The sequence below is a fragment of the Hyla sarda genome, unplaced genomic scaffold (genome assembly GCF_029499605.1).
Source record: "Hyla sarda isolate aHylSar1 unplaced genomic scaffold, aHylSar1.hap1 scaffold_1992, whole genome shotgun sequence".
Taxonomy (NCBI): domain Eukaryota; kingdom Metazoa; phylum Chordata; class Amphibia; order Anura; family Hylidae; genus Hyla; species Hyla sarda.
Window position 1 is genome coordinate 24,831 of NW_026608652.1, and position 26,110 is coordinate 50,940.

The following is a 26,110-nucleotide window of genomic DNA, read 5'->3' on the forward strand; positions in this document are numbered from 1 at the left end:
ACAGAGGGTTAGGCTATGCTATTGTGCACCTACCTGATGCATCAGAAGGTGCGAGGCCCTTGCTAAATTCTGTGCACAGACTTTGAGATCTATGCTTTAGACTGTATCTAAACCTGCTCCAACATGGACTGACATTCTGGCCTACTTTCAGCCGATGCGACTTGTCTGTCGCTGAACAGTCGCTTTTTATGTATTCAGCACCTATGTATAATGTTGTAAAAATGCTCTAGAAGCTAAAGTCGCAGAAATGTCACACATATTTGGCCTGCAACTTTCTGTGCGACAAATTCAGACAGGAAAAATCAGTATAAATCCTTAGAAAATTATCCCCCAGTGTCTCCATCTGCTGGCGGTATTGAATAAGCATTGCTGCACTGATGGGGTATGCATTAGACGAAAAAAAAGAAGAAAAAGAAGAATAATACGCCCAGAAAAGAGGCGAAAAGGAGAAAAACGTAAAAAAACGTGAAAAAAAAGTAAGAGGAAGAGAAGGGAAAAAAAGGTGGAAATGGGTTTAAAAGTGATTTCGGCGGAGAAATATATATATATATATATATATATATATATATATATATATATATATATATATATATATACGCGCACACACACACATATATATAAACGTATTCTCCGTTGAGATATTGCAGCCGCTGCTGTGTCCAGGCCCAGGAGCCTTAGCACTGTGCTGTGATGTCACTCAATACCACTGACATCACTAGGTGTAAACAACATCTCTCCTTTGCTGTGTATGTGACTATGGAGCTGTTTGGTGATGTCGTCTATTATGGCCTTCATAGAAGCAACAGGAGATTGTTGCATCCATCTAGAACCCTCAGAACTACAGTGCTATGATGTCACTCACTTCCACAGGCCTTGCAGAGTGTAAACAACAACAACCCAGCTTTGTTGTGTATGTAACCATAGGGATTTGTGATGTCACCTAGAACCTTCACAGCAGCGACAGCTTTATGAGGAGCATCAGCACTGCTCTGCCTGAGCAGAACCATCACCGCCATAGGTTGTCAAATAACCCGGGTTTAACCCACACAGGTAAGTCCAATGGGGTGCAGGCATGTCCTCTATGCTTACAGCTTCCCGTGGGTGTTGGTTTGATACCGTTTGGGGACAGCCAAGGAGGCATCTGCAGGCAACAAAGGTAGGTGTGTGCTTGTGTGTGTGTTTCCTATGCAGATCCTAAGCCCAGTGTCACATGCAAGTAGGAGGAGTAAGAAGGGTTCCTGGCAAATCCGGGTTATGGATTGCATTTAAAAAGGCCCCGTGGGAGTGCAATGGGCCCCTGTCTTGCTGCTTAGCAATAATGGTATGGGTTTAGGTTCTGCTGTGTGTACTGGTGGTTGACTGCCCCCCAGCCCAGAGTGTGCATGGAAAATTGTCTGGCAGCCTCCCTGACAGCAAGCAGTGATAGTGCCCATGAAGGGGACCTTGTTGGGCCCGCCCCTTTCACGGTTATCGCTTCTCGGCCTTTTGGCTAAGATCAAGTGTAGTATCTGTTCTTATCAGTTTAATATCTGATACGTCCCCTATCTGGGGACCATATATTAAATGGATTTTTGAGAACGGGGGCCGATTTCGAAGCTTGCTTCCGTCGCCCTATGCATTGACCCGATATGGCAGTATCTTCGGGTACAGTGCACCACCCCCTTACAGGGTTAAAAAGAAAGATTCCTACTTTCATTGCTACCTGCTTGCTGGCTAGCCAGCTAGCCAGCCCTGTGGGCCTTGCTGCTGCTGCTGCTGCAGCCAAAAAACAAAAGGTGGTGCTGCTGCTGCTTCTGCTTCTGCTTGTGTCTGGCCGCTGTTGGAGCGTCCAGGCACAGGACTTCTGCTGCTGCTGACTAAATGGCCTCCTTAATTGGATCATTTGAGTAGCCAGCACACCTGTGCAGGTAGGGCATGACATGATAGGCAGCTGCCTTGATAGCGGGTGGGTGCTGAATGTTCCTAATTGACAAAATAAGATTAATGCTTATGAAGAAATATAAAATCTCATCCCTTCCCCAATATCGCGCCACACCCCTACCCCTTAATTCCCTGGTTGAACTTGATGGACATATGTCTTTTTTCGACCGTACTAACTATGTAACTATGTAACATAACATGGGGGGGGGGGGTCTCCTGGCTGTTCACACAGGTGTGTCATTGCTGTACATTGACCATGCATTGCTTCTGTGGTATTGCAAAGGCAAAGACAAATGCTTCCAGCCATCCATTGCACTAATGGATTGGTCATCAGCTGGCTGTCTATGTCCCGCATCAATATAGACCAAAGTACAGAGGGTTAGGCTATGCTATTGTGCACCTACCTGATGCATCAGAAGGTGCGAGGCCCTTGCTAAATTCTGTGCACAGACTTTGAGATCTATGCTTTAGACTGTATCTAAACCTGCTCCAACATGGACTGACATTCTGGCCTACTTTCAGCCGATGCGACTTGTCTGTCGCTGAACAGTCGCTTTTTATGTATTCAGCACCTATGTATAATGTTGTAAAAATGCTCTAGAAGCTAAAGTCGCAGAAATGTCACACATATTTGGCCTGCAACTTTCTGTGCGACAAATTCAGACAGGAAAAATCAGTATAAATCCTTAGAAAATTATCCCCCAGTGTCTCCATCTGCTGGCGGTATTGAATAAGCATTGCTGCACTGATGGGGTATGCATTAGACGAAAAAAAAGAAGAAAAAGAAGAAATAATACGCCCAGAAAAGAGGCGAAAAGGAGAAAAACGTAAAAAAACGTGAAAAAAAAGTAAGAGGAAGAGAAGGGAAAAAAAGGTGGAAATGGGTTTAAAAGTGATTTCGGCGGAGAAATATATATATATATATATATATATATATATATATATATATATATATACGCGCACACACACACATATATATAAACGTATTCTCCGTTGAGATATTGCAGCCGCTGCTGTGTCCAGGCCCAGGAGCCTTAGCACTGTGCTGTGATGTCACTCAATACCACTGACATCACTAGGTGTAAACAACATCTCTCCTTTGCTGTGTATGTGACTATGGAGCTGTTTGGTGATGTCGTCTATTATGGCCTTCATAGAAGCAACAGGAGATTGTTGCATCCATCTAGAACCCTCAGAACTACAGTGCTATGATGTCACTCACTTCCACAGGCCTTGCAGAGTGTAAACAACAACAACCCAGCTTTGTTGTGTATGTAACCATAGGGATTTGTGATGTCACCTAGAACCTTCACAGCAGCGACAGCTTTATGAGGAGCATCAGCACTGCTCTGCCTGAGCAGAACCATCACCGCCATAGGTTGTCAAATAACCCGGGTTTAACCCACACAGGTAAGTCCAATGGGGTGCAGGCATGTCCTCTATGCTTACAGCTTCCCGTGGGTGTTGGTTTGATACCGTTTGGGGACAGCCAAGGAGGCATCTGCAGGCAACAAAGGTAGGTGTGTGCTTGTGTGTGTGTTTCCTATGCAGATCCTAAGCCCAGTGTCACATGCAAGTAGGAGGAGTAAGAAGGGTTCCTGGCAAATCCGGGTTATGGATTGCATTTAAAAAGGCCCCGTGGGAGTGCAATGGGCCCCTGTCTTGCTGCTTAGCAATAATGGTATGGGTTTAGGTTCTGCTGTGTGTACTGGTGGTTGACTGCCCCCCAGCCCAGAGTGTGCATGGAAAATTGTCTGGCAGCCTCCCTGACAGCAAGCAGTGATAGTGCCCATGAAGGGGACCTTGTTGGGCCCGCCCCTTTCACGGTTATCGCTTCTCGGCCTTTTGGCTAAGATCAAGTGTAGTATCTGTTCTTATCAGTTTAATATCTGATACGTCCCCTATCTGGGGACCATATATTAAATGGATTTTTGAGAACGGGGGCCGATTTCGAAGCTTGCTTCCGTCGCCCTATGCATTGACCCGATATGGCAGTATCTTCGGGTACAGTGCACCACCCCCTTACAGGGTTAAAAAGAAAGATTCCTACTTTCATTGCTACCTGCTTGCTGGCTAGCCAGCTAGCCAGCCCTGTGGGCCTTGCTGCTGCTGCTGCTGCAGCCAAAAAACAAAAGGTGGTGCTGCTGCTGCTTCTGCTTCTGCTTGTGTCTGGCCGCTGTTGGAGCGTCCAGGCACAGGACTTCTGCTGCTGCTGACTAAATGGCCTCCTTAATTGGATCATTTGAGTAGCCAGCACACCTGTGCAGGTAGGGCATGACATGATAGGCAGCTGCCTTGATAGCGGGTGGGTGCTGAATGTTCCTAATTGACAAAATAAGATTAATGCTTATGAAGAAATATAAAATCTCATCCCTTCCCCAATATCGCGCCACACCCCTACCCCTTAATTCCCTGGTTGAACTTGATGGACATATGTCTTTTTTCGACCGTACTAACTATGTAACTATGTAACATAACATGGGGGGGGGGGGGTCTCCTGGCTGTTCACACAGGTGTGTCATTGCTGTACATTGACCATGCATTGCTTCTGTGGTATTGCAAAGGCAAAGACAAATGCTTCCAGCCATCCATTGCACTAATGGATTGGTCATCAGCTGGCTGTCTATGTCCCGCATCAATATAGACCAAAGTACAGAGGGTTAGGCTATGCTATTGTGCACCTACCTGATGCATCAGAAGGTGCGAGGCCCTTGCTAAATTCTGTGCACAGACTTTGAGATCTATGCTTTAGACTGTATCTAAACCTGCTCCAACATGGACTGACATTCTGGCCTACTTTCAGCCGATGCGACTTGTCTGTCGCTGAACAGTCGCTTTTTATGTATTCAGCACCTATGTATAATGTTGTAAAAATGCTCTAGAAGCTAAAGTCGCAGAAATGTCACACATATTTGGCCTGCAACTTTCTGTGCGACAAATTCAGACAGGAAAAATCAGTATAAATCCTTAGAAAATTATCCCCCAGTGTCTCCATCTGCTGGCGGTATTGAATAAGCATTGCTGCACTGATGGGGTATGCATTAGACGAAAAAAAAGAAGAAAAAGAAGAATAATACGCCCAGAAAAGAGGCGAAAAGGAGAAAAACGTAAAAAAACGTGAAAAAAAAGTAAGAGGAAGAGAAGGGAAAAAAAGGTGGAAATGGGTTTAAAAGTGATTTCGGCGGAGAATATATATATATATATATATATATATATATATATATATATATATATACGCGCACACACACACATATATATAAACGTATTCTCCGTTGAGATATTGCAGCCGCTGCTGTGTCCAGGCCCAGGAGCCTTAGCACTGTGCTGTGATGTCACTCAATACCACTGACATCACTAGGTGTAAACAACATCTCTCCTTTGCTGTGTATGTGACTATGGAGCTGTTTGGTGATGTCGTCTATTATGGCCTTCATAGAAGCAACAGGAGATTGTTGCATCCATCTAGAACCCTCAGAACTACAGTGCTATGATGTCACTCACTTCCACAGGCCTTGCAGAGTGTAAACAACAACAACCCAGCTTTGTTGTGTATGTAACCATAGGGATTTGTGATGTCACCTAGAACCTTCACAGCAGCGACAGCTTTATGAGGAGCATCAGCACTGCTCTGCCTGAGCAGAACCATCACCGCCATAGGTTGTCAAATAACCCGGGTTTAACCCACACAGGTAAGTCCAATGGGGTGCAGGCATGTCCTCTATGCTTACAGCTTCCCGTGGGTGTTGGTTTGATACCGTTTGGGGACAGCCAAGGAGGCATCTGCAGGCAACAAAGGTAGGTGTGTGCTTGTGTGTGTGTTTCCTATGCAGATCCTAAGCCCAGTGTCACATGCAAGTAGGAGGAGTAAGAAGGGTTCCTGGCAAATCCGGGTTATGGATTGCATTTAAAAAGGCCCCGTGGGAGTGCAATGGGCCCCTGTCTTGCTGCTTAGCAATAATGGTATGGGTTTAGGTTCTGCTGTGTGTACTGGTGGTTGACTGCCCCCCAGCCCAGAGTGTGCATGGAAAATTGTCTGGCAGCCTCCCTGACAGCAAGCAGTGATAGTGCCCATGAAGGGGACCTTGTTGGGCCCGCCCCTTTCACGGTTATCGCTTCTCGGCCTTTTGGCTAAGATCAAGTGTAGTATCTGTTCTTATCAGTTTAATATCTGATACGTCCCCTATCTGGGGACCATATATTAAATGGATTTTTGAGAACGGGGGCCGATTTCGAAGCTTGCTTCCGTCGCCCTATGCATTGACCCGATATGGCAGTATCTTCGGGTACAGTGCACCACCCCCTTACAGGGTTAAAAAGAAAGATTCCTACTTTCATTGCTACCTGCTTGCTGGCTAGCCAGCTAGCCAGCCCTGTGGGCCTTGCTGCTGCTGCTGCTGCAGCCAAAAAACAAAAGGTGGTGCTGCTGCTGCTTCTGCTTCTGCTTGTGTCTGGCCGCTGTTGGAGCGTCCAGGCACAGGACTTCTGCTGCTGCTGACTAAATGGCCTCCTTAATTGGATCATTTGAGTAGCCAGCACACCTGTGCAGGTAGGGCATGACATGATAGGCAGCTGCCTTGATAGCGGGTGGGTGCTGAATGTTCCTAATTGACAAAATAAGATTAATGCTTATGAAGAAATATAAAATCTCATCCCTTCCCCAATATCGCGCCACACCCCTACCCCTTAATTCCCTGGTTGAACTTGATGGACATATGTCTTTTTTCGACCGTACTAACTATGTAACTATGTAACATAACATGGGGGGGGGGGGTCTCCTGGCTGTTCACACAGGTGTGTCATTGCTGTACATTGACCATGCATTGCTTCTGTGGTATTGCAAAGGCAAAGACAAATGCTTCCAGCCATCCATTGCACTAATGGATTGGTCATCAGCTGGCTGTCTATGTCCCGCATCAATATAGACCAAAGTACAGAGGGTTAGGCTATGCTATTGTGCACCTACCTGATGCATCAGAAGGTGCGAGGCCCTTGCTAAATTCTGTGCACAGACTTTGAGATCTATGCTTTAGACTGTATCTAAACCTGCTCCAACATGGACTGACATTCTGGCCTACTTTCAGCCGATGCGACTTGTCTGTCGCTGAACAGTCGCTTTTTATGTATTCAGCACCTATGTATAATGTTGTAAAAATGCTCTAGAAGCTAAAGTCGCAGAAATGTCACACATATTTGGCCTGCAACTTTCTGTGCGACAAATTCAGACAGGAAAAATCAGTATAAATCCTTAGAAAATTATCCCCCAGTGTCTCCATCTGCTGGCGGTATTGAATAAGCATTGCTGCACTGATGGGGTATGCATTAGACGAAAAAAAAGAAGAAAAAGAAGAATAATACGCCCAGAAAAGAGGCGAAAAGGAGAAAAACGTAAAAAAACGTGAAAAAAAAGTAAGAGGAAGAGAAGGGAAAAAAAGGTGGAAATGGGTTTAAAAGTGATTTCGGCGGAGAAATATATATATATATATATATATATATATATATATATATATATATATATATACGCGCACACACACACATATATATAAACGTATTCTCCGTTGAGATATTGCAGCCGCTGCTGTGTCCAGGCCCAGGAGCCTTAGCACTGTGCTGTGATGTCACTCAATACCACTGACATCACTAGGTGTAAACAACATCTCTCCTTTGCTGTGTATGTGACTATGGAGCTGTTTGGTGATGTCGTCTATTATGGCCTTCATAGAAGCAACAGGAGATTGTTGCATCCATCTAGAACCCTCAGAACTACAGTGCTATGATGTCACTCACTTCCACAGGCCTTGCAGAGTGTAAACAACAACAACCCAGCTTTGTTGTGTATGTAACCATAGGGATTTGTGATGTCACCTAGAACCTTCACAGCAGCGACAGCTTTATGAGGAGCATCAGCACTGCTCTGCCTGAGCAGAACCATCACCGCCATAGGTTGTCAAATAACCCGGGTTTAACCCACACAGGTAAGTCCAATGGGGTGCAGGCATGTCCTCTATGCTTACAGCTTCCCGTGGGTGTTGGTTTGATACCGTTTGGGGACAGCCAAGGAGGCATCTGCAGGCAACAAAGGTAGGTGTGTGCTTGTGTGTGTGTTTCCTATGCAGATCCTAAGCCCAGTGTCACATGCAAGTAGGAGGAGTAAGAAGGGTTCCTGGCAAATCCGGGTTATGGATTGCATTTAAAAAGGCCCCGTGGGAGTGCAATGGGCCCCTGTCTTGCTGCTTAGCAATAATGGTATGGGTTTAGGTTCTGCTGTGTGTACTGGTGGTTGACTGCCCCCCAGCCCAGAGTGTGCATGGAAAATTGTCTGGCAGCCTCCCTGACAGCAAGCAGTGATAGTGCCCATGAAGGGGACCTTGTTGGGCCCGCCCCTTTCACGGTTATCGCTTCTCGGCCTTTTGGCTAAGATCAAGTGTAGTATCTGTTCTTATCAGTTTAATATCTGATACGTCCCCTATCTGGGGACCATATATTAAATGGATTTTTGAGAACGGGGGCCGATTTCGAAGCTTGCTTCCGTCGCCCTATGCATTGACCCGATATGGCAGTATCTTCGGGTACAGTGCACCACCCCCTTACAGGGTTAAAAAGAAAGATTCCTACTTTCATTGCTACCTGCTTGCTGGCTAGCCAGCTAGCCAGCCCTGTGGGCCTTGCTGCTGCTGCAGCCAAAAAACAAAAGGTGGTGCTGCTGCTGCTTCTGCTTCTGCTTGTGTCTGGCCGCTGTTGGAGCGTCCAGGCACAGGACTTCTGCGCTGCTGACTAAATGGCCTCCTTAATTGGATCATTTGAGTAGCCAGCACACCTGTGCAGGTAGGGCATGACATGATAGGCAGCTGCCTTGATAGCGGGTGGGTGCTGAATGTTCCTAATTGACAAAATAAGATTAATGCTTATGAAGAAATATAAAATCTCATCCCTTCCCCAATATCGCGCCACACCCCTACCCCTTAATTCCCTGGTTGAACTTGATGGACATATGTCTTTTTTCGACCGTACTAACTATGTAACTATGTAACATAACATGGGGGGGGGGGGGTCTCCTGGCTGTTCACACAGGTGTGTCATTGCTGTACATTGACCATGCATTGCTTCTGTGGTATTGCAAAGGCAAAGACAAATGCTTCCAGCCATCCATTGCACTAATGGATTGGTCATCAGCTGGCTGTCTATGTCCCGCATCAATATAGACCAAAGTACAGAGGGTTAGGCTATGCTATTGTGCACCTACCTGATGCATCAGAAGGTGCGAGGCCCTTGCTAAATTCTGTGCACAGACTTTGAGATCTATGCTTTAGACTGTATCTAAACCTGCTCCAACATGGACTGACATTCTGGCCTACTTTCAGCCGATGCGACTTGTCTGTCGCTGAACAGTCGCTTTTTATGTATTCAGCACCTATGTATAATGTTGTAAAAATGCTCTAGAAGCTAAAGTCGCAGAAATGTCACACATATTTGGCCTGCAACTTTCTGTGCGACAAATTCAGACAGGAAAAATCAGTATAAATCCTTAGAAAATTATCCCCCAGTGTCTCCATCTGCTGGCGGTATTGAATAAGCATTGCTGCACTGATGGGGTATGCATTAGACGAAAAAAAAGAAGAAAAAGAAGAATAATACGCCCAGAAAAGAGGCGAAAAGGAGAAAAACGTAAAAAAACGTGAAAAAAAAGTAAGAGGAAGAGAAGGGAAAAAAAGGTGGAAATGGGTTTAAAAGTGATTTCGGCGGAGAAATATATATATATATATATATATATATATATATATATATATATATATACGCGCACACACACACATATATATAAACGTATTCTCCGTTGAGATATTGCAGCCGCTGCTGTGTCCAGGCCCAGGAGCCTTAGCACTGTGCTGTGATGTCACTCAATACCACTGACATCACTAGGTGTAAACAACATCTCTCCTTTGCTGTGTATGTGACTATGGAGCTGTTTGGTGATGTCGTCTATTATGGCCTTCATAGAAGCAACAGGAGATTGTTGCATCCATCTAGAACCCTCAGAACTACAGTGCTATGATGTCACTCACTTCCACAGGCCTTGCAGAGTGTAAACAACAACAACCCAGCTTTGTTGTGTATGTAACCATAGGGATTTGTGATGTCACCTAGAACCTTCACAGCAGCGACAGCTTTATGAGGAGCATCAGCACTGCTCTGCCTGAGCAGAACCATCACCGCCATAGGTTGTCAAATAACCCGGGTTTAACCCACACAGGTAAATCCAATGGGGTGCAGGCATGTCCTCTATGCTTACAGCTTCCCGTGGGTGTTGGTTTGATACCGTTTGGGGACAGCCAAGGAGGCATCTGCAGGCAACAAAGGTAGGTGTGTGCTTGTGTGTGTGTTTCCTATGCAGATCCTAAGCCCAGTGTCACATGCAAGTAGGAGGAGTAAGAAGGGTTCCTGGCAAATCCGGGTTATGGATTGCATTTAAAAAGGCCCCGTGGGAGTGCAATGGGCCCCTGTCTTGCTGCTTAGCAATAATGGTATGGGTTTAGGTTCTGCTGTGTGTACTGGTGGTTGACTGCCCCCCAGCCCAGAGTGTGCATGGAAAATTGTCTGGCAGCCTCCCTGACAGCAAGCAGTGATAGTGCCCATGAAGGGGACCTTGTTGGGCCCGCCCCTTTCACGGTTATCGCTTCTCGGCCTTTTGGCTAAGATCAAGTGTAGTATCTGTTCTTATCAGTTTAATATCTGATACGTCCCCTATCTGGGGACCATATATTAAATGGATTTTTGAGAACGGGGGCCGATTTCGAAGCTTGCTTCCGTCGCCCTATGCATTGACCCGATATGGCAGTATCTTCGGGTACAGTGCACCACCCCCTTACAGGGTTAAAAAGAAAGATTCCTACTTTCATTGCTACCTGCTTGCTGGCTAGCCAGCTAGCCAGCCCTGTGGGCCTTGCTGCTGCTGCTGCTGCAGCCAAAAAACAAAAGGTGGTGCTGCTGCTGCTTCTGCTTCTGCTTGTGTCTGGCCGCTGTTGGAGCGTCCAGGCACAGGACTTCTGCTGCTGCTGACTAAATGGCCTCCTTAATTGGATCATTTGAGTAGCCAGCACACCTGTGCAGGTAGGGCATGACATGATAGGCAGCTGCCTTGATAGCGGGTGGGTGCTGAATGTTCCTAATTGACAAAATAAGATTAATGCTTATGAAGAAATATAAAATCTCATCCCTTCCCCAATATCGCGCCACACCCCTACCCCTTAATTCCCTGGTTGAACTTGATGGACATATGTCTTTTTTCGACCGTACTAACTATGTAACTATGTAACATAACATGGGGGGGGGGGGTCTCCTGGCTGTTCACACAGGTGTGTCATTGCTGTACATTGACCATGCATTGCTTCTGTGGTATTGCAAAGGCAAAGACAAATGCTTCCAGCCATCCATTGCACTAATGGATTGGTCATCAGCTGGCTGTCTATGTCCCGCATCAATATAGACCAAAGTACAGAGGGTTAGGCTATGCTATTGTGCACCTACCTGATGCATCAGAAGGTGCGAGGCCCTTGCTAAATTCTGTGCACAGACTTTGAGATCTATGCTTTAGACTGTATCTAAACCTGCTCCAACATGGACTGACATTCTGGCCTACTTTCAGCCGATGCGACTTGTCTGTCGCTGAACAGTCGCTTTTTATGTATTCAGCACCTATGTATAATGTTGTAAAAATGCTCTAGAAGCTAAAGTCGCAGAAATGTCACACATATTTGGCCTGCAACTTTCTGTGCGACAAATTCAGACAGGAAAAATCAGTATAAATCCTTAGAAAATTATCCCCCAGTGTCTCCATCTGCTGGCGGTATTGAATAAGCATTGCTGCACTGATGGGGTATGCATTAGACGAAAAAAAAGAAGAAAAAGAAGAATAATACGCCCAGAAAAGAGGCGAAAAGGAGAAAAACGTAAAAAAACGTGAAAAAAAAGTAAGAGGAAGAGAAGGGAAAAAAAGGTGGAAATGGGTTTAAAAGTGATTTCGGCGGAGAATATATATATATATATATATATATATATATATATATATATATATATATATATATATATACGCGCACACACACACATATATATAAACGTATTCTCCGTTGAGATATTGCAGCCGCTGCTGTGTCCAGGCCCAGGAGCCTTAGCACTGTGCTGTGATGTCACTCAATACCACTGACATCACTAGGTGTAAACAACATCTCTCCTTTGCTGTGTATGTGACTATGGAGCTGTTTGGTGATGTCGTCTATTATGGCCTTCATAGAAGCAACAGGAGATTGTTGCATCCATCTAGAACCCTCAGAACTACAGTGCTATGATGTCACTCACTTCCACAGGCCTTGCAGAGTGTAAACAACAACAACCCAGCTTTGTTGTGTATGTAACCATAGGGATTTGTGATGTCACCTAGAACCTTCACAGCAGCGACAGCTTTATGAGGAGCATCAGCACTGCTCTGCCTGAGCAGAACCATCACCGCCATAGGTTGTCAAATAACCCGGGTTTAACCCACACAGGTAAGTCCAATGGGGTGCAGGCATGTCCTCTATGCTTACAGCTTCCCGTGGGTGTTGGTTTGATACCGTTTGGGGACAGCCAAGGAGGCATCTGCAGGCAACAAAGGTAGGTGTGTGCTTGTGTGTGTGTTTCCTATGCAGATCCTAAGCCCAGTGTCACATGCAAGTAGGAGGAGTAAGAAGGGTTCCTGGCAAATCCGGGTTATGGATTGCATTTAAAAAGGCCCCGTGGGAGTGCAATGGGCCCCTGTCTTGCTGCTTAGCAATAATGGTATGGGTTTGGGTTCTGCTGTGTGTACTGGTGGTTGACTGCCCCCCAGCCCAGAGTGTGCATGGAAAATTGTCTGGCAGCCTCCCTGACAGCAAGCAGTGATAGTGCCCATGAAGGGGACCTTGTTGGGCCCGCCCCTTTCACGGTTATCGCTTCTCGGCCTTTTGGCTAAGATCAAGTGTAGTATCTGTTCTTATCAGTTTAATATCTGATACGTCCCCTATCTGGGGACCATATATTAAATGGATTTTTGAGAACGGGGGCCGATTTCGAAGCTTGCTTCCGTCGCCCTATGCATTGACCCGATATGGCAGTATCTTCGGGTACAGTGCACCACCCCGTTACAGGGTTAAAAAGAAAGATTCCTACTTTCATTGCTACCTGCTTGCTGGCTAGCCAGCTAGCCAGCCCTGTGGGCCTTGCTGCTGCTGCTGCTGCAGCCAAAAAACAAAAGGTGGTGCTGCTGCTGCTTCTGCTTCTGCTTGTGTCTGGCCGCTGTTGGAGCGTCCAGGCACAGGACTTCTGCTGCTGCTGACTAAATGGCCTCCTTAATTGGATCATTTGAGTAGCCAGCACACCTGTGCAGGTAGGGCATGACATGATAGGCAGCTGCCTTGATAGCGGGTGGGTGCTGAATGTTCCTAATTGACAAAATAAGATTAATGCTTATGAAGAAATATAAAATCTCATCCCTTCCCCAATATCGCGCCACACCCCTACCCCTTAATTCCCTGGTTGAACTTGATGGACATATGTCTTTTTTCGACCGTACTAACTATGTAACTATGTAACATAACATGGGGGGGGGGGGTCTCCTGGCTGTTCACACAGGTGTGTCATTGCTGTACATTGACCATGCATTGCTTCTGTGGTATTGCAAAGGCAAAGACAAATGCTTCCAGCCATCCATTGCACTAATGGATTGGTCATCAGCTGGCTGTCTATGTCCCGCATCAATATAGACCAAAGTACAGAGGGTTAGGCTATGCTATTGTGCACCTACCTGATGCATCAGAAGGTGCGAGGCCCTTGCTAAATTCTGTGCACAGACTTTGAGATCTATGCTTTAGACTGTATCTAAACCTGCTCCAACATGGACTGACATTCTGGCCTACTTTCAGCCGATGCGACTTGTCTGTCGCTGAACAGTCGCTTTTTATGTATTCAGCACCTATGTATAATGTTGTAAAAATGCTCTAGAAGCTAAAGTCGCAGAAATGTCACACATATTTGGCCTGCAACTTTCTGTGCGACAAATTCAGACAGGAAAAATCAGTATAAATCCTTAGAAAATTATCCCCCAGTGTCTCCATCTGCTGGCGGTATTGAATAAGCATTGCTGCACTGATGGGGTATGCATTAGACGAAAAAAAAGAAGAAAAAGAAGAATAATACGCCCAGAAAAGAGGCGAAAAGGAGAAAAACGTAAAAAAACGTGAAAAAAAAGTAAGAGGAAGAGAAGGGAAAAAAAGGTGGAAATGGGTTTAAAAGTGATTTCGGCGGAGAAATGTATATATATATATATATATATATATATATATATATATATATATACGCGCACACACACACATATATATAAACGTATTCTCCGTTGAGATATTGCAGCCGCTGCTGTGTCCAGGCCCAGGAGCCTTAGCACTGTGCTGTGATGTCACTCAATACCACTGACATCACTAGGTGTAAACAACATCTCTCCTTTGCTGTGTATGTGACTATGGAGCTGTTTGGTGATGTCGTCTATTATGGCCTTCATAGAAGCAACAGGAGATTGTTGCATCCATCTAGAACCCTCAGAACTACAGTGCTATGATGTCACTCACTTCCACAGGCCTTGCAGAGTGTAAACAACAACAACCCAGCTTTGTTGTGTATGTAACCATAGGGATTTGTGATGTCACCTAGAACCTTCACAGCAGCGACAGCTTTATGAGGAGCATCAGCACTGCTCTGCCTGAGCAGAACCATCACCGCCATAGGTTGTCAAATAACCCGGGTTTAACCCACACAGGTAAGTCCAATGGGGTGCAGGCATGTCCTCTATGCTTACAGCTTCCCGTGGGTGTTGGTTTGATACCGTTTGGGGACAGCCAAGGAGGCATCTGCAGGCAACAAAGGTAGGTGTGTGCTTGTGTGTGTGTTTCCTATGCAGATCCTAAGCCCAGTGTCACATGCAAGTAGGAGGAGTAAGAAGGGTTCCTGGCAAATCCGGGTTATGGATTGCATTTAAAAAGGCCCCGTGGGAGTGCAATGGGCCCCTGTCTTGCTGCTTAGCAATAATGGTATGGGTTTAGGTTCTGCTGTGTGTACTGGTGGTTGACTGCCCCCCAGCCCAGAGTGTGCATGGAAAATTGTCTGGCAGCCTCCCTGACAGCAAGCAGTGATAGTGCCCATGAAGGGGACCTTGTTGGGCCCGCCCCTTTCACGGTTATCGCTTCTCGGCCTTTTGGCTAAGATCTTGTATCTTGTCAAGGGGCTCTGAGTTCGTCGAACCTTCGGCCTTGAGGCATCGGCGGTTTTTTAGCCGTCTTAAGCCTCATGCTGCTATAGGAGGAGGACTTACAAAGAACGGGAAGGCGATCCCCCATGGCGACCCTTAGGTTTGCTGCGCATACTGAAACTCGGATTAAGAACACCTTCCGTATTGAAGTGGATGAGGAGAAAAAGGAGAAGATGACTTTGGAATTTTTTGTCAAGAGAATTATGCTGGATTTATTGCACATTCAGAGAGAAGATGTGTTTTGCCTAAAAGACCCAGGTAAAGGACTTTTCATTCTTACCTTGACTTCCGCATCTGCATGTGACCATATGTTTGAGAAAGTTCGGGAGCTTGCCAATGAGGAGGATATGAAAGGACTTGTTTTCATTGCTCTATATTCTAATGGCGATGTTCCACTGGTGGTTACTATGCACGATCCATACGTGGATATAAGAGACATTGTCTTATTTTTAAACCAATATTGTGCGGAAGTCAAATACTCTCATAAAATAATGAATGCAATGGACTTTTGGACTGGAAAGCATAAGTTTGCTGTTAAGTTCAGAGAAGATGTGAGAGGAATTGGAGGTCTGTGTCGCCCACCTGCAAATTTTTTAATTGGGCGTAAACGTGGCTATTTATTCTACCCTGGGATGCCGTATTATTGCAGGAAATGCCATGAATATGGTCATACACAAGAATCTTGCAAAGAGGAAGTGGTTATTTGCAAAAGATGTGGCCAAAAAGGCCACACCACTTTGGACTGTCAAAATGAGATTCTGTGTAATGTGTGTAAGCAGAAAGGACACGCTTTTAAGGATTGTCCTCAACGCTCCTGGGCCAATATTGTGGCTACGTCGGCTGGTCCCTCGATGAGGAAGAGCTCCATGGATGCTGTGCCTGTGCCTAAGACCCACACCCTGAAAGTGATGCCTGAGTCTTCTGCTACCGGAATTCCTGTGATACCTGCTGTGGCTCATGTCTCCAAAAGCATTGTGTCCCCGGGGAAGGTCGTGGGACCTGAGACAGAAGTGAGGGGTTCTCCTCTCATGGAAGTTGAGGGTCCTGGACCGCCCAGAAGGGATACAGAGGAGATGGATGTAGAAGAACGGCGAAAGAGGAAAAGCAGAGACCGGAAAGAGGAAAAGGGCCTTAACATCAAAAGGAGTGGTCGAGTTAGTGCGGATGAGGGGAATGTGGAGATTGTCTGCCAAAAGGTTATAACAGCATCCGACCCTGTTAATATTGAGGAATTAGTGTCACCACCTGCAGATTGGGGTTCTTTGTCTGAGGATAATGAATGACCCAGGAGCTACCAAGTGTTAATATCTCCTCCTTCAATGTGAGGAGTTTGAAGAGCCCGGAGAGGAGGGCTGCTTTATTCTCTTTCTTGTCTTCTTTGCCTACAGACATTTTATTTTTACAGGAATGTGCCATTGATTATGATATCAATTATTCATCTTTGAGATCTGAATGGACTCTTGGCCCGTCTGTGTGGTCAGGGGATAATGAGAGGAAAGTGACTGGTGTTGGCATACTGTTCAAGAGCAGTGAGTATAAAGTTACCTCCTTCACAGACATTGTACCCGGTAGAGCCCTGCTCGTTCATATTATTTATAATGACATGAATATGAGACTTTTAAATGTATATGCCTCTCCAGATAAGGATGAAAGATCTGATTTATTAGAGAAAATTCAGTTTTATTTACCGGGTTCATCCCCGCTTATCATCGCTGGTGATTTTAATTGTATAATGGCAGGAGAGGAGCGGGCTGGAGGATCTGAACAAAGGAAAGATAAGACTGAAAAACAACTAAAGGATTTTATAGTTGATTTTAATTTAAAAGATTTGTGGAGAACCTCTTTCCCTAATGACCCTGGGTATACCTGGGGGAATAGCCTTTATATGTCAAGGATTGATTATATTTTTGCTTCTGGATTTGCATTTTATGGGAATATGCAATTGACTTCTACCTTTTTTTCAGATCATAAGATTTTATCTGCTACATGTAAGTTTGATGGGGTTTGCAGAGCCAAAGGAGTCTGGCGTCTGAATGTCTCTTTGCTTGAAGATGAAGAAATTAAATGTAATTTTATCTATCTTTTTAAAAAATTGCAGAACTCAAGGACTAATTTTAATTCTCTTTTAGCATGGTGGGAATTCTGCAAGGTAAAATTTAAAGAGTATTTTATTAAGATGGGTGTTAAAAAAACAAAAGAGAAATTGAAATGGTATAGAGATCTTAACACAAAACTACAAACCTATTATCAACTCAAAGAGCTGGGTGTATATGTAGACGATCTGATTTTAAGTGTTAAAAGTGATATTCAGAAGGCTATAACTAACAAAGGGAAAGAAATAATTTTTAACTCCAAAGTTGAATGTAAAGAGAAGGATGAAAAGTGTACAAGATTCTTTTTTAAAAAGGTAATGGAAACAAAAAAGTTAATGATTAACATTGAGGATGAAACTACTAATGTAGGAATGTTATCCAAAGCTAAATCCTTTTATCAAGATCTGTTTAATGAGAAACCCATTGATATATCTGCTGCTAATTTTCTCCTAAGCACTTTAGATTGTGGTTTAAGTAAGGAGGACCAAGATGCACTTTGCACAGAAGTAAGATGCCAAGAATTAGAAATTGCTGCTAAAAGTTTATCCACAGGTAAAACACCAGGTTCTGATGGACTTCCTGTAGAGTTTTATAAAACCTTTTGGGAAATTTTTAAAGATGATTTGCTTAATATTTTTAAGGAGGCTTTTAATTCTGATGTTCTACCTTTATCTTGGAGGAGTGGTATAGTGTCTCTGATCCCCAAAAAGGGGGATAGGAACAGCTTAGAAAATTGGAGACCAATTACGCTTCTTAATGTTTATTATAAGATTATGTCAAAAATTTTTGTTAACAGAATGAAGCCGTTTTTGTACAAGGTCATCCATGTGGATCAGGTATGTGGTGTCCCAGGAAGGAGTGTAGCTGAACCTTTAAATGCTATTAGGGACGTCATATGGTATCAGCAAGAGCGGAATCAAAATCTAGCCATTCTATCTCTAGATTTTCATAAAGCGTTCGATAGAGTATCACATTGTTTTTTATGGATGGTTTTACAACGCATGGGTTTTCCTAACATATTTATTAAGCAAATTGCTCTCTTATATAAAGGTTCTTTTAGCAGGATTTTAATAAATGGTTTCCTTACAGATTTTATTAATTTATCATCAGGGGTAAAGCAAGGCTGCCCTCTGTCTCCTATACTGTTTATATGTGCAATAGAACCTCTGTTAAACTTAATAAGGAATGATAAAATAATAAAAGGAGTGCCAGTTCCTGGAGGTAATAATGCCACCCTTAAAGTGTGTGGCTATATGGATGATATTAATGTTTTTTGTGAAAGTGCCTTCTCTTTACAAAGAGTTGTTGATGTTACTGATTTCTTTTGTAAAGCTTCTGCTTTTAAACTTAATTTATCTAAATGTGACTGTTTTTATATAGGTAAATGGGAAAACGTGCAAATACCAAACCTAAAATTACAGTCAGAAAAAATAAAAATCCTTGGAGTCATCTTTGATAAAAATAACAATGGTGAGGAAAGTTGGCTAATGGTAAAAGAAAAGGTAAAGAAAAAGGTAGACTTTTGGTCCCTAAGGAAATTATCCTTAGAAGGTAAAATTTTGGTGATTAAGGCTATGCTAATACCCATTATGCTCTATTTAAATATGATTTATCCTCCTAATGAACTTATGTCTAGGCAACTTCAGAGGATTCTCTTTGAGTTTCTATGGAGTTCTAAAGCAGAAAAATTAAAAAGAGATACTATGTATAAGTCACAAAAAAATGGAGGAAAACAGGTTCCCTGTATTAGAAAATTTTTATACTTAAGGTTTTTTAGTTGGTGTTTTAGGGGACTTTTTATGAAAAGTGTATGGTCCTGTTTTTTAAAGTACTCTGCGGGACATATTTTTAGAAAAAGAGAATGGGTGTTTTTATCATTATCTTCTCCTGTACTTTTAACTCCGCCTAAACATTATGCCATCTTAGAAAAAATTATACGTATGTATAACCTTAAAGACTTTGACTTGTTAACCTTGAGGGATGCTCGCAAGATAGAAGTACAGTTAAATTTGCAAGAAGGAATATGTATGGTCTCTAATTTTTCTTATAATAGGTGTGTACAAATATGGAAAAAGGTAAACGAGCCATATCTTTTTAATGAGCACAAGGATTTAGCATGGATGATTATCCATGAGTGTCTTCCGGTAAGATTTTTCCAATATAGAAGAGGTCTAAATGCTGTATGTGTCTGTCCCCGGGATAATTGCAATATAGATGAAACTGTTTTGCACCTTTTCTGGAATTGTTATTTTGCACAAAAGGTTTTTAGACTAATTGGTTCTTTATTGAAATTCCTAACAGGTCTAAAAGTTTTAAATCATGAAGTTGTTTTATATGGCAAAAGTGATGGAGTTATGAAAGAAAAAGAGAGAATTTTGTGGATTTTTATCAACTGTACAAAAAATGTATTATGGAAAGTTCGTAATATCCTTGTCTTCAAAAGAGATTTTATTTGTGAAAAAGAATGTTTGAAGATGATATACAGTGAAGTTTACTTGTACTATTTAATTGATAAAAAGAGATATGGGCAGAAAAAAGCATTAGCTATGTGGAATTTACATTTATGGAAAACAGTATTTGATGTATTGTAAACATTTTTTGTGATGTATTTAAGTTTTTGAGTTTTTTCAATAAAAATGTAAAAAAAAAAAAAAAAAATCTGTTCTTATCAGTTTAATATCTGATACGTCCCCTATCTGGGGACCATATATTAAATGGATTTTTGAGAACGGGGGCCGATTTCGAAGCTTGCTTCCGTCGCCCTATGCATTGACCCGATATGGCAGTATCTTCGGGTACAGTGCACCACCCCCTTACAGGGTTAAAAAGAAAGATTCCTACTTTCATTGCTACCTGCTTGCTGGCTAGCCAGCTAGCCAGCCCTGTGGGCCTTGCTGCTGCTGCTGCTGCAGCCAAAAAACAAAAGGTGGTGCTGCTGCTGCTTCTGCTTCTGCTTGTGTCTGGCCGCTGTTGGAGCGTCCAGGCACAGGACTTCTGCTGCTGCTGACTAAATGGCCTCCTTAATTGGATCATTTGAGTAGCCAGCACACCTGTGCAGGTAGGGCATGACATGATAGGCAGCTGCCTTGATAGCGGGTGGGTGCTGAATGTTCCTAATTGACAAAATAAGATTAATGCTTATGAAGAAATATAAAATCTCATCCCTTCCCCAATATCGCGCCACACCCCTACCCCTTAATTCCCTGGTTGAACTTGATGGACATATGTCTTTTTTCGACCGTACTAACTATGTAACTATGTAACATAACATGGGGGGGGGGGGTCTCCTGGCTGTTCACACAGGTGTGTCATTGCTGTACATTGACCATGCATTGCTTCTGTGGTATTGCAAAGGCAAAGACAAATGCTTCCAGCCATCCATTGCACTAATGGATTGGTCATCAGCTGGCTGTCTATGTCCCGCATCAATATAGACCAAAGTACAGAGGGTTAGGCTATGCTATTGTGCACCTACCTGATGCATCAGAAGGTGCGAGGCCCTTGCTAAATTCTGTGCACAGACTTTGAGATCTATGCTTTAGACTGTATCTAAACCTGCTCCAACATGGACTGACATTCTGGCCTACTTTCAGCCGATGCGACTTGTCTGTCGCTGAACAGTCGCTTTTTATGTATTCAGCACCTATGTATAATGTTGTAAAAATGCTCTAGAAGCTAAAGTCGCAGAAATGTCACACATATTTGGCCTGCAACTTTCTGTGCGACAAATTCAGACAGGAAAAATCAGTATAAATCCTTAGAAAATTATCCCCCAGTGTCTCCATCTGCTGGCGGTATTGAATAAGCATTGCTGCACTGATGGGGTATGCATTAGACGAAAAAAAAGAAGAAAAAGAAGAATAATACGCCCAGAAAAGAGGCGAAAAGGAGAAAAACGTAAAAAAACGTGAAAAAAAAGTAAGAGGAAGAGAAGGGAAAAAAAGGTGGAAATGGGTTTAAAAGTGATTTCGGCGGAGAAATATATATATATATATATATATATATATATATATATATATATATATATATATACGCGCACACACACACATATATATAAACGTATTCTCCGTTGAGATATTGCAGCCGCTGCTGTGTCCAGGCCCAGGAGCCTTAGCACTGTGCTGTGATGTCACTCAATACCACTGACATCACTAGGTGTAAACAACATCTCTCCTTTGCTGTGTATGTGACTATGGAGCTGTTTGGTGATGTCGTCTATTATGGCCTTCATAGAAGCAACAGGAGATTGTTGCATCCATCTAGAACCCTCAGAACTACAGTGCTATGATGTCACTCACTTCCACAGGCCTTGCAGAGTGTAAACAACAACAACCCAGCTTTGTTGTGTATGTAACCATAGGGATTTGTGATGTCACCTAGAACCTTCACAGCAGCGACAGCTTTATGAGGAGCATCAGCACTGCTCTGCCTGAGCAGAACCATCACCGCCATAGGTTGTCAAATAACCCGGGTTTAACCCACACAGGTAAGTCCAATGGGGTGCAGGCATGTCCTCTATGCTTACAGCTTCCCGTGGGTGTTGGTTTGATACCGTTTGGGGACAGCCAAGGAGGCATCTGCAGGCAACAAAGGTAGGTGTGTGCTTGTGTGTGTGTTTCCTATGCAGATCCTAAGCCCAGTGTCACATGCAAGTAGGAGGAGTAAGAAGGGTTCCTGGCAAATCCGGGTTATGGATTGCATTTAAAAAGGCCCCGTGGGAGTGCAATGGGCCCCTGTCTTGCTGCTTAGCAATAATGGTATGGGTTTAGGTTCTGCTGTGTGTACTGGTGGTTGACTGCCCCCCAGCCCAGAGTGTGCATGGAAAATTGTCTGGCAGCCTCCCTGACAGCAAGCAGTGATAGTGCCCATGAAGGGGACCTTGTTGGGCCCGCCCCTTTCACGGTTATCGCTTCTCGGCCTTTTGGCTAAGATCAAGTGTAGTATCTGTTCTTATCAGTTTAATATCTGATACGTCCCCTATCTGGGGACCATATATTAAATGGATTTTTGAGAACGGGGGCCGATTTCGAAGCTTGCTTCCGTCGCCCTATGCATTGACCCGATATGGCAGTATCTTCGGGTACAGTGCACCACCCCCTTACAGGGTTAAAAAGAAAGATTCCTACTTTCATTGCTACCTGCTTGCTGGCTAGCCAGCTAGCCAGCCCTGTGGGCCTTGCTGCTGCTGCTGCTGCAGCCAAAAAACAAAAGGTGGTGCTGCTGCTGCTTCTGCTTCTGCTTGTGTCTGGCCGCTGTTGGAGCGTCCTGGCACAGGACTTCTGCTGCTGCTGACTAAATGGCCTCCTTAATTGGATCATTTGAGTAGCCAGCACACCTGTGCAGGTAGGGCATGACATGATAGGCAGCTGCCTTGATAGCGGGTGGGTGCTGAATGTTCCTAATTGACAAAATAAGATTAATGCTTATGAAGAAATATAAAATCTCATCCCTTCCCCAATATCGCGCCACACCCCTACCCCTTAATTCCCTGGTTGAACTTGATGGACATATGTCTTTTTTCGACCGTACTAACTATGTAACTATGTAACATAACATGGGGGGGGGGGGTCTCCTGGCTGTTCACACAGGTGTGTCATTGCTGTACATTGACCATGCATTGCTTCTGTGGTATTGCAAAGGCAAAGACAAATGCTTCCAGCCATCCATTGCACTAATGGATTGGTCATCAGCTGGCTGTCTATGTCCCGCATCAATATAGACCAAAGTACAGAGGGTTAGGCTATGCTATTGTGCACCTACCTGATGCATCAGAAGGTGCGAGGCCCTTGCTAAATTCTGTGCACAGACTTTGAGATCTATGCTTTAGACTGTATCTAAACCTGCTCCAACATGGACTGACATTCTGGCCTACTTTCAGCCGATGCGACTTGTCTGTCGCTGAACAGTCGCTTTTTATGTATTCAGCACCTATGTATAATGTTGTAAAAATGCTCTAGAAGCTAAAGTCGCAGAAATGTCACACATATTTGGCCTGCAACTTTCTGTGCGACAAATTCAGACAGGAAAAATCAGTATAAATCCTTAGAAAATTATCCCCCAGTGTCTCCATCTGCTGGCGGTATTGAATAAGCATTGCTGCACTGATGGGGTATGCATTAGACGAAAAAAAAGAAGAAAAAGAAGAATAATACGCCCAGAAAAGAGGCGAAAAGGAGAAAAACGTAAAAAAACGTGAAAAAAAAGTAAGAGGAAGAGAAGGGAAAAAAAGGTGGAAATGGGTTTAAAAGTGATTTCGGCGGAGAAATATATATATATATATATATATATATATATATATATATATATACGCGCACACACACACATATATATAAACGTATTCTCCGTTGAGATATTGCAGCCGCTGCTGTGTCCAGGCCCAGGAGCCTTAGCACTGTGCTGTGATGTCACTCAATACCACTGACATCACTAGGTGTAAACAACATCTCTCCTTTGCTGTGTATGTGACTATGGAGCTGTTTGGTGATGTCGTCTATTATGGCCTTCATAGAAGCAACAGGAGATTGTTGCATCCATCTAGAACCCTCAGAACTACAGTGCTATGATGTCACTCACTTCCACAGGCCTTGCAGAGTGTAAACAACAACAACCCAGCTTTGTTGTGTATGTAACCATAGGGATTTGTGATGTCACCTAGAACCTTCACAGCAGCGACAGCTTTATGAGGAGCATCAGCACTGCTCTGCCTGAGCAGAACCATCACCGCCATAGGTTGTCAAATAACCCGGGTTTAACCCACACAGGTAAGTCCAATGGGGTGCAGGCATGTCCTCTATGCTTACAGCTTCCCGTGGGTGTTGGTTTGATACCGTTTGGGGACAGCCAAGGAGGCATCTGCAGGCAACAAAGGTAGGTGTGTGCTTGTGTGTGTGTTTCCTATGCAGATCCTAAGCCCAGTGTCACATGCAAGTAGGAGGAGTAAGAAGGGTTCCTGGCAAATCCGGGTTATGGATTGCATTTAAAAAGGCCCCGTGGGAGTGCAATGGGCCCCTGTCTTGCTGCTTAGCAATAATGGTATGGGTTTAGGTTCTGCTGTGTGTACTGGTGGTTGACTGCCCCCCAGCCCAGAGTGTGCATGGAAAATTGTCTGGCAGCCTCCCTGACAGCAAGCAGTGATAGTGCCCATGAAGGGGACCTTGTTGGGCCCGCCCCTTTCACGGTTATCGCTTCTCGGCCTTTTGGCTAAGATCAAGTGTAGTATCTGTTCTTATCAGTTTAATATCTGATACGTCCCCTATCTGGGGACCATATATTAAATGGATTTTTGAGAACGGGGGCCGATTTCGAAGCTTGCTTCCGTCGCCCTATGCATTGACCCGATATGGCAGTATCTTCGGGTACAGTGCACCACCCCCTTACAGGGTTAAAAAGAAAGATTCCTACTTTCATTGCTACCTGCTTGCTGGCTAGCCAGCTAGCCAGCCCTGTGGGCCTTGCTGCTGCTGCTGCAGCCAAAAAACAAAAGGTGGTGCTGCTGCTGCTTCTGCTTCTGCTTGTGTCTGGCCGCTGTTGGAGCGTCCAGGCACAGGACTTCTGCTGCTGCTGACTAAATGGCCTCCTTAATTGGATCATTTGAGTAGCCAGCACACCTGTGCAGGTAGGGCATGACATGATAGGCAGCTGCCTTGATAGCGGGTGGGTGCTGAATGTTCCTAATTGACAAAATAAGATTAATGCTTATGAAGAAATATAAAATCTCATCCCTTCCCCAATATCGCGCCACACCCCTACCCCTTAATTCCCTGGTTGAACTTGATGGACATATGTCTTTTTTCGACCGTACTAACTATGTAACTATGTAACATAACATGGGGGGGGGGGGTCTCCTGGCTGTTCACACAGGTGTGTCATTGCTGTACATTGACCATGCATTGCTTCTGTGGTATTGCAAAGGCAAAGACAAATGCTTCCAGCCATCCATTGCACTAATGGATTGGTCATCAGCTGGCTGTCTATGTCCCGCATCAATATAGACCAAAGTACAGAGGGTTAGGCTATGCTATTGTGCACCTACCTGATGCATCAGAAGGTGCGAGGCCCTTGCTAAATTCTGTGCACAGACTTTGAGATCTATGCTTTAGACTGTATCTAAACCTGCTCCAACATGGACTGACATTCTGGCCTACTTTCAGCCGATGCGACTTGTCTGTCGCTGAACAGTCGCTTTTTATGTATTCAGCACCTATGTATAATGTTGTAAAAATGCTCTAGAAGCTAAAGTCGCAGAAATGTCACACATATTTGGCCTGCAACTTTCTGTGCGACAAATTCAGACAGGAAAAATCAGTATAAATCCTTAGAAAATTATCCCCCAGTGTCTCCATCTGCTGGCGGTATTGAATAAGCATTGCTGCACTGATGGGGTATGCATTAGACGAAAAAAAAGAAGAAAAAGAAGAATAATACGCCCAGAAAAGAGGCGAAAAGGAGAAAAACGTAAAAAAACGTGAAAAAAAAGTAAGAGGAAGAGAAGGGAAAAAAAGGTGGAAATGGGTTTAAAAGTGATTTCGGCGGAGAAATATATATATATATATATATATATATATATATATATATATATATACGCGCACACACACACATATATATAAACGTATTCTCCGTTGAGATATTGCAGCCGCTGCTGTGTCCAGGCCCAGGAGCCTTAGCACTGTGCTGTGATGTCACTCAATACCACTGACATCACTAGGTGTAAACAACATCTCTCCTTTGCTGTGTATGTGACTATGGAGCTGTTTGGTGATGTCGTCTATTATGGCCTTCATAGAAGCAACAGGAG

General features: G+C 44.0%; 9 non-coding genes across 9 annotated transcripts; all 9 read left to right on the forward strand.

The window, feature by feature from the left end:
• Nucleotides 1-1,469: 1,469 nt before the first annotated feature.
• Nucleotides 1,470-1,660, forward strand: LOC130317364 (U2 spliceosomal RNA). The gene has a single exon (XR_008864491.1). It is a non-coding gene; the product is annotated as a U2 spliceosomal RNA (small nuclear RNA).
• A 2,089-nt stretch (nucleotides 1,661-3,749) lies between these two features.
• Nucleotides 3,750-3,940, forward strand: LOC130317365 (U2 spliceosomal RNA). The gene has a single exon (XR_008864492.1). It is a non-coding gene; the product is annotated as a U2 spliceosomal RNA (small nuclear RNA).
• A 2,088-nt stretch (nucleotides 3,941-6,028) lies between these two features.
• On the forward strand, nucleotides 6,029-6,219 carry LOC130317366 (U2 spliceosomal RNA). Its single transcript, XR_008864493.1, has one exon. It is a non-coding gene; the product is annotated as a U2 spliceosomal RNA (small nuclear RNA).
• Nucleotides 6,220-8,311: 2,092 nt separating this feature from the next.
• Nucleotides 8,312-8,502, forward strand: LOC130317367 (U2 spliceosomal RNA). The gene has a single exon (XR_008864494.1). It is a non-coding gene; the product is annotated as a U2 spliceosomal RNA (small nuclear RNA).
• Nucleotides 8,503-10,584: 2,082 nt separating this feature from the next.
• LOC130317369 (U2 spliceosomal RNA) lies at nucleotides 10,585-10,775 on the forward strand. The gene has a single exon (XR_008864495.1). It is a non-coding gene; the product is annotated as a U2 spliceosomal RNA (small nuclear RNA).
• Nucleotides 10,776-12,874: 2,099 nt separating this feature from the next.
• Nucleotides 12,875-13,065, forward strand: LOC130317377 (U2 spliceosomal RNA). The gene has a single exon (XR_008864503.1). It is a non-coding gene; the product is annotated as a U2 spliceosomal RNA (small nuclear RNA).
• Nucleotides 13,066-19,934: 6,869 nt separating this feature from the next.
• LOC130317381 (U2 spliceosomal RNA) lies at nucleotides 19,935-20,127 on the forward strand. Its single transcript, XR_008864506.1, has one exon. It is a non-coding gene; the product is annotated as a U2 spliceosomal RNA (small nuclear RNA).
• Nucleotides 20,128-22,221: 2,094 nt separating this feature from the next.
• LOC130317370 (U2 spliceosomal RNA) lies at nucleotides 22,222-22,412 on the forward strand. Its single transcript, XR_008864496.1, has one exon. It is a non-coding gene; the product is annotated as a U2 spliceosomal RNA (small nuclear RNA).
• Nucleotides 22,413-24,496: 2,084 nt separating this feature from the next.
• On the forward strand, nucleotides 24,497-24,687 carry LOC130317371 (U2 spliceosomal RNA). Its single transcript, XR_008864497.1, has one exon. It is a non-coding gene; the product is annotated as a U2 spliceosomal RNA (small nuclear RNA).
• Nucleotides 24,688-26,110: the final 1,423 nt, after the last annotated feature.